Source organism: Curcuma longa, chromosome 1 (assembly GCF_044706935.1).
Source record: "Curcuma longa cultivar G26 ecotype Majalengka, Jawa Barat chromosome 1, ITB_CL_G26_1.1, whole genome shotgun sequence".
In the NCBI taxonomy this organism is placed as follows: Eukaryota; Viridiplantae; Streptophyta; class Magnoliopsida; order Zingiberales; family Zingiberaceae; genus Curcuma; species Curcuma longa.
The window spans coordinates 23,107,233-23,116,462 of NC_133861.1; positions in this window are offsets into that span (position 1 = coordinate 23,107,233).

Here is a 9,230-nt window from a genome sequence, read left to right on the forward strand (position 1 = left end):
AATAAAAACCACACCGTCTTCAATCTTGAATCTGTCTTTTTATATTTTTTGTGATGCTAGTCGACTGCCCTAAGGGTCAGTCGACTGGTGGGCTTCAACGGCTAGTTAATTTGTATTTAATTAGCCAGCTGTCGCTCCAACGGTCGTCTATCAGTCGATTGATGAACAGTACCAGTCGACTGATCAAGCTGAAACTCCCCTTTCAGCTTCTTCTTCAACCCTTAGCCTTGACGCAAGTCTTCAAATGCCTTCCACAAGCCTCGTGCCCTTCCTTGCACTTGCTTGAGACGTTTCCCTCAGCTTCGTTGTGCTAAGTCTCCCTTTGCCAAGAGGCCGCGCCTCCGGGATTTCTCCTTTGCCAAGAGGTCGCGCCTCCGGGACTTAACCATTTGCCAAGAGGTCGCGCCTCCGGGACTTCACCATTTGCCAAGTTTTCCAACCTAGACTTTCCTGTGAACTTAATTCACACATGTTAGATCATCAACATTGTCTAACTTAAACTCATTTTAGCCAACATTAAAATCCAAATCACTTGGGGCAAGATTGCACCAACAGTTAAGCCATCAATGAGTTTTGATCGAGAATGGATATGGCTAGGAAGGAATTAAATCTGAGTGTTTAGGCCATGATGAGACTGAGAAGCAATGTAGAAACCTATAGGATGTGGATTTGATCCTATTGGAGCTAACTAAGTCCATCAATGGATTTTATGGGTCTAGAATAATCTAAATTATGAATTCTAGAGATAGATTGGAAGAGGAGAGTGTAGATAAGGTAGAGATGTTATGTGTAGTATCGGTGGGACGTGCTAGAGAGGGGTGAATAGCACGTGCTTCACTTTTCATTCGTTTTCATTCGTTCATTCTATCAAAGATAACTTAGCAGCGGATATTAGAAAACAAGCACAGGGACTCGCGGATATACTTGGTTTTTAACCTCCCAGGGTTAGTACGTCCAAGGCATATATACAAGAGGCGTCCGTCCACTAGTGGTCTCCTTTTCGAGCCTTCGTTCGGAGGTGGAGAAATCCATCTTACAGTCTGAAATAGTAATAAAAATAAATGCAAACACGTAAGACTTAAAAGAATAACCAAACACTTGTGTCGAAGTTGATCCAAAAGTCCTGAGCGCTGCGCACTTCTCCTTCCCTGGTTGCACGAGCTTGGCCCCGTTCGCGTTCAGCAGCACCACAGGATGAAGAGAATAGCGTAGAGAGATTGATCCCTATGGTGCATGTTCAGCCTCCTTATATAGAATCTCTCGGGCGCCTGATCCTTATCTGGGCGCCTGGATAAGATCCGGTCCTATCTCTTCAGACTCTATCCGGGCTGATTCTTCTTAATCTGGGTGCCTAGACCATCCAGGCGCCTAGATCCAGTTAACTCGGGTTTAACCTGAGTTGACCCTGTACTTGGTTCGACTGTTTATGTGTGTTCCTCTATACTTCCTTCGTCTTTCTTCCAACTCCTGATTCCTGCAAGATAAGCATACAAACACACAAGCAACCTAAGCCTACCTGTAGTCTATCTGACCTACTAAGCTTACCTAAGCCTTACCTTGTAGGTCTAACCTACTAACTTATCCGTGTTTAACTCTCCGTTTGGATTAGTCACTTCTATAGGTAGATTTTCCACCTGCCAAACATCCAGTTTGGACTTTCCCTTAGCCTTAATCCTTGGCCCCTAAGATTTCCACTACTAGACATCTGGTCCACCTGACCTGAAATCTACCTGACCTGCCTAGACTTCCACTACTAGACATCTGGTCCACTTGACCTGCCTAGACTTCCACCTGATGCACTTGATCCGTCAAGTTTTACCTGCCTAATCCTCCAGATCAGGACTCCTCCTAGCCTCCAACTAGGATCGTCTAGCCTTCAACTAGGACTTCCTTGCCCAATCCTTCATATCAGGACTTTCTCTGTCTAGCCTCCAATTAAGATTTTCCCTGCCTAGTCTCCAACTAGGGTTTTCCCTGCCTAGTCTCCAATTAGGACTTTCCTTGCCTAGCCTCCACTAGGACTTCTCCTTTCTTAGTTTAACCGACTAGGACTTCTCGCTAGTCTTCTGGTCAAACTGACCTGACTAGACTTCACTCACATCTAAACATTAGGTCCTATTTAAATCAACTCTTGGTCAAACACACCAGACCAGGTGTATTGTAAAACATCGAAACTCTAGGGACAAACTAGTTCCCCTTGCACCAACATTATGCAATCTTAGTTGTGAGCCTCCTACAAGTTGTTATGAGGCTGTATCAATTGGTACACATGCTTAATTAAGGGAAACATGTTTTGCACTACTAGGAAGGACTTGAATTTGAGCGTTTAGGACATGGTGAGACTGAGAAGCAATGCAAAAACCTATAGGACATGGATTTGGTCCCATCAGAGTTGGTTAAGTCTATTAATGGATTTTAATCAAACTCCTTTAGTAGACCTAGAATAATATGAATTCTGAAGTCTAGACATGGATTGAAAGAGGGGAGTGTAGAGAATGTAGAGATTTTGTACAATCCTAGTTCTGAGACTTCTACAGGAAGTTATGGGTCTATGTCAATTGGCACGTAAACTGAATTAAGGAAAACATACTTTGCATGGCTAGGAAGGACTTGAATCTAAGCATTTAGAGCACGATGAGATTGAGAAGCAATGAAAAAACCTATAAGACGTGGATTTGGTCCCATCGGAGCTGGCTCAATCCATCCATAAATTTTGATTGAAACTCATTGATGAACCTAAAAGATTTGGATTTATGAAAAATGAGCATGTACTTGTAGGACCAGTGCGCGCTAAAAGGGGAGTGAATAGTATTCGTAGTTTATTTATTCTATCAAAATACTAGCAACGGATATTAGAAAATAAAATAAGGGTCACGTAGATTTTTACTTGATTTCTAACCCCCCAGGGTTAGTACACCCAAGACCTATATACGAGAAGGCACCCGTCCACTAATGATATCCTTTTTGGAACTTTTTCAGAGGTGAAAAAATTCATCTTATAGTCTAATAATATACAAGATAAGTATAGAAAGTAGGCCTCAAATAAAATAACCAAGCGTTCGTGTAGAGGCTGATCCAGAAGTCCTAAGCTCAATGTATCCTTCCTGGAGCTTCCCCAGTCGCGCGAGCTTGGCTCCGTACTAGATATAAAGTCCAAATAAAGATATTTTCGGACTCTCGGATCCCATTCTGAGTGCTCGGACTGATCCAATTCGATTTTGTCCATCTTTATCAGGGTCAATTCCACCTTATCCGAGCAACTAGACCTTATAAGGGTGTCTAGATCATTCCAAATGCCCAGAGTATAATTCGCAAGCCCGAAACTAGTCAACTAGGTTTGACCTGAGTTGACTACCAAACTTAGTTCGGCTGCTTTTGTTTGCTCCTCTTATTTTTCCTGAGTCTGGCTTATAGCTCTTAGTTCTTACAAGATAAGCATATAAATAAGCAACCTAAGTATACCTGTAGTCTATTTAACCTACTAGGCTTATCCGTGCCTAACTTTCAATTAGAACAGTCAGTTCCACAAGTAGACTTCCCACCTGCCAAACATCCAATCACCCTTGACCTATTTGGACTTTCCCTTGTCTAACCTCTAGTTAGTATAAGTCACTCGGTGACTTCTCACCTGCCAAACATCCGATCATCCTTGACCTGTTTGTATTTTTTTCTTGCCTAACCTCCAATTTAGATTTAATTATTTAGTAGACTTCCCACTTGCCCAATCTCTCCGATTAGGACTTCCTACCCAACTTTACTCACCAGGACTTCCTCTGCCTAGCCTTTAATTCTGACTTCCCATGCATAGCTTCTAACTAGGACTTCCCCTACCTAGCCTTCAGCTATGACTTCTCTTGCCTAGCCTCCAACTAGAACTTCTCCTTACCTGGTTCAACTGACTAGGACTTTTCTCTAGTCTTCTAGCCTCCAGCTATGACTTCTCTTACCTAGCCTCCAACTAGAACTTCTCCTTATCCGGTTCAACTGACTAGGACTTTTCGCTAGTCTTCTAGTCAAACTAACCTAACTAGACTTCACTCACATCCAAACATTAAATCTTATTTGGATTAACCCTTGATCAAACTGATCAGACCTAGGTATATTATCAAACATTGAAACCCTAGAGGCAGATTGGTACTCCCTACACCAATAATCTCTCCCTTCTTGATGTTTGATAATTTTTTAAGTTAAATCAGGTCAGGATTTTATGAATTTAGGAGAATTCTAGATTTTTAACTTAAGTTTCCATTCTCCCCTTTTTCATACATCAAAAAGTTTATTGTACCAACAAGTAAGGTATTTCCTATGATTATAACTTAGTCTAAGCATTTCTTGAAAGATCATAGTAGATTCTAAAAAAAAGATTTTCAAAAATAAGTTTTGAAATGTGTTTTAGATATTTTTTCAAATATTTTCAAAATAAATTTTAAAAAATATTTTTCAAAGGAGTTTTACAAAGGTTTTCAACAGCGTTTTTCAAAGGTGTTTTCAAAATAGTTTTGAAATTGTTATAAAGTAAATAATTTTTACTTTCCCACTTGACTACCTATACCAAATGTAAACTTAAAAAATTCAAATTTAAATTTTTTAAACCAATTAAATTTGAATTTTTTAAGTTTACATTTTTTAAAATCAATTAAGTTTGAATTATCTGAATTAGTCATATTAATATTTTTATTAAGTAAATTAACATTATCTAACTTATCAACAAGAGTAGATCTAGCATGTAAAATTCTAAGGGTATTTTTGTAAATTAAAGCACTTATCGGAATCACAACACCTAATTTTGATTTCTTCTCCGCCTTCTCCTCTGAGCATTGATTTTTGTAGTGTCCGCGTTTTTGGCACTTGAAGCACATTATGTGCTCTTTGTATCGCTAGGCTCCTAACATCAGTTGCTCCTTTGTCGCCGATGGTGTCATTTGAGTCTTATGAGTAGACAATAATTTTTATAGTATGATCTCTCCTGACATTTAGAATAAATTATAATAATTTTAAAATGAACTTTAAAATAGTTATCTCTCTCCCTCTCCATCTTTACCATCGTGCTCCCATGGCGATTAGTTCAATCAAAAGCATGTCTACTCTAATACCAATTGTAGGACCAATATGCGCTAGAGGGGGTGAATAGTGCTCATAATTTGTTTGCTCTATCAAAACACTAACAGCTGATATTTGAAAATAAATCAGGAGACTCACGAATTTTTACTTAGTTCCTAACACCCCAGGATTAGTACATCTAAGGCCTATGTACGGAAAGGTGGGTCCATTAATGGTCCCCTTTTTGAAACTTTTTCAAAGGCAAAAAAATCCATCTTGCAGTCTAATAATATAAAAAGATAAGTACAGAAAGTAAGACTTAAACAAAATAACCAAACGTTCGTATAGAGGTCGATCCGGAAGTCCTGAGCGCAGCGCACCCTTCCTGGAGCTTCCCCGATCGCACAAGTTTGGCTCCATTCATATTCAGCAGCACCACAGTATGAAGATGAATGACAATTAGGGTTGTATTCTTGTGCTGGATATGGAGGCCATATAAAGATATTTCCAGGCTCTCGGATATCATTCCATGTGCTCCGATCCGATCCAATTCGATTTCGTCGATCTTTATCGGGGTCAATTCCACCTTATCCAGGTGCCTAGACCTTACAGGGGTGCCTGGACCATTCCGTACCCTCAAAGTATAATCCGGGCGCCTAAAACCAATCAATCAGGTTTGACCTGAGTTGACTTCCGGACTTGGTTCGGCTGCTTCTGTTTGTTCCTCTTATGCTTTCTCAGTCTTGCTTCCAGCTCTTGATTCCTACAAGATAACTATAGAAACAAGCAACCTAAGTCTATTTGTAGTCTGTCTGATCTACTAGACTTACCCATGCCTAACTTTCAATTAGGGTTAGTCACTTCCACAACTAGACTTCCCACCTACCAAACATTCGATCACCCTTACACTGTTTGAATTTTCCCTTGTCTAACCTCCAATTAGGATTAGTCACTCGATAGACTTCTCACATGTCAAACATCCGATCATCCTTGACCTGTTTAGACTTTTTCTTACCTAACATCCAATTAGGTCTAGTCACTTAGTAGACTTCCTACCTGCCCAATCTCTCAGATCAGGACTTCCTATCTAGCTTCACTCACTAGGACTTCCTTTGTCTATTCTCTAACTAGGACTTTCATTGCTTATCCTCTAGCTAGGACTTCTGCTGCCTAACCTCTAGCTAGAACTTCTCCTACCTAATCTCTAACTAGGACTTCTCCTACCTAGCCTCCAACTCGAACTTCTCCTTGCCCAGTCAATTTGACTAGGACTTCCTTGCCTGGTCTAACTGATTAGGACTTCTCACTAGTCTTCTGGTCAAACTGACCTGATTAGACTTCACTCACATTCTAATATTAGGTACTATTTGAATCAACCCTTGGACAAACTGGCCAGACTCAGGTATATTATCAAACATCGAAACTCTAGAGGCAGACTGGTGCTCTCTGCACCAACAGTATTGAAAAAAGGATAATGTAGGAGGAAATGTAGTTATGGTGTGGAAGCGTGGTTCTAAGACCCCTATAAAAAATTATGGGTGATGGCACACGTGATGAAAATTTTAAATAGTGGTGCTAGTTTTGCATGATCATAACCATTGTTTATGATAATAATAAAAGGGTGATGTTGGTAAGTAAGGATCAACACAACTGTGGTGCTGATTTTTAAAAATCAAAACCATTTGGTTTTGTTAATCTAACAAAATGGTGTTGTTGGTATGCAAGGATAGACATCATTATGGTACTGATTTTCAAAGATCAAAACCAATCTATTCTGTTGATCTCACAAACTAGTGGTGTTGGTATGCAAAGATTAACATCACTACAGTGATGGCTGTCGAATATCAGAACCATTTTATTTTGTTGATCTCACAAAATGGTGGTGTTGGTATCCAAGGATCAACACTATTTTGGTGTTGTTATTCGAAGATCATAACCAAAGTTTGAAACTTTAAAATGATTCCTATAACAATTTAGTATAAATTCATACATGACACTTTTCAATAATCAACTAATAAAAGGAATCACAAACAAACATAATACAATTCACCAACACAATAGTTATTAAGATTATTACCAATACAATATACAACTCAGACAGGAATGTTGTAACCATAGCTCTGTTGTATTATTTCAAGCGTTCAGTAATTATCTAACCATTACAAATATACAAGTCACATATATACATCAACTTAGGTTTACGATCCCTACCCAATTGTTCTTGTTACAATAAAATGGAAAATTAAACTAAAATTTTTGAGAACTTGTCCCTCAAAATTGATATCAATACATCAATTCTAAATTTTTTCATGTCTTATTATTTAAAGTATATCTTCAGATCATATCGCATATATCTAATGTATTGCATCACAAGGAAGCCACAATTATTGTTGTAAATAACATGAGCAATTTAGTATTTCAAATATCTCAAAATTGCATATACATATTGTTTTTCTTTTACTTATCAGACTTCTTATTGTGGACAATCAACTGTGACAAAGACCCAATTGTCAATGGGATAGTGATATTTTAAACAAGGATGAATAGTAGCAAGTTTCTCATGAGGGTATTCTTTTAATTCAAATACCTATAAGAATGAAATGGAAAAACTAACATAAACTTTAATTTAAACTGCAATACTAACATAAATATGAATATTGTATGCTTCACCACTGCTTCAAAATTAGATGTTGGATTACAATTAATATGTAAGAGATTTGTAATAATTGAAAGTCATTACTTTTGTGTCAATACACAACAAGTAAAATGCACTCTATCACTGGTAATAATATAAAAATATACCTAACTCCTCCCTCTTTTATATGTTTTTATGATATATGTCATGGTATTCTTCCATAAACATTTTAATGTTGACTACAATTGTACAAAGAGATACATAAGTAATCAATTAATACAATATATTCAATCATTATATATTATCAAATAATTTAAATTCCTTATAGTGAAGTCGGATGAACAATATGCAAACTTATTGTATGGCCTATCAGACGAGGAGCCTCCCCGTAAACACAATCAAATAATATATATCAATTAACTCTCCTTTTGTAAAAACAGTATCATTAACATCAAAGAAGAATGAAACCATAGTTAAAGAAAAAGATATTTCCTCCCAAACAAACTCTATAGTAGGCCTATAAAAAAATCAATTACTTTCAATAAGGTAAATAAATATGAGAACTTGTAAATTATTAAACTTGTAACATAATTAAATTAACTATCTAATAAGCGGTTGAAATTATCATACTTTAATTTTTCCAATTTATTTAACAAGTATGTTATATCTTCATCTTGAATTTTTTTTCTTTTGGGAGTCTTAAATTGTTTCTTGACATACTACCATAGATAAAAAAAATACATGTAATTAGTAATTGAAATCAAACTACTCAAACTAATTGATGTGCAAATACAAACTTATGGCAATGGTTTTCAATCTCATTTTATTAAGTTTGGCAATCCTTGCTACCTACATTTCAACCTTTTCTTTATAATTACCTTTAGAAATTAAGATAGTATCTCTCTCTTCTTGTAAATCATCCATATCAATTTTTCTTTTCCCTATCCACATCAGCTTCTGCTTCTTTTATACTTTTTTTGAGATTACTTTCTAATACCTCAACCAATTGTCTTCTTGTCCTTTAATGTTCTCAGAAGGCTCACATATTTGTATCTTTCTCCTCTTCCTCTAAGGCACCACTTAAGCCACATAGGACTATCAATAGGAGTTATCCCTGTAATCATAGCGAGTTCGGTTACGTCCTCTCTTAGTCCTACTTCTAGAAACAATCGGTTCAGGATGAGGATCCACTACAAAGTCGCTTGATTCAGCTTGGATGCCTTGATTTTCTATTATTTTAAGTAATTATTCCACCCTTTCATTTAGCTGCATATTCTCTATTAGCTCCTTGATTTAGTTCTGATGAATACTACAGTTAGGGCATGGTATCTAGCTTCTATATCATGTAATGATAATTTCTCTAATGGATGTGGAGAATCATCAAGGTAATGAAGGTTCTCTACCAATGTATTTTTAGGAGTATGGACTAGTTCAATAATAACCTATCAAATTAGAAAAAATTATTTAGAAATTATAAATGAAAAAAGTTAGGTGACAGTAACAATATTGATATTTACCTCTTTAGGTGAGACTTGGTCCAACAAAGCTCTCACCT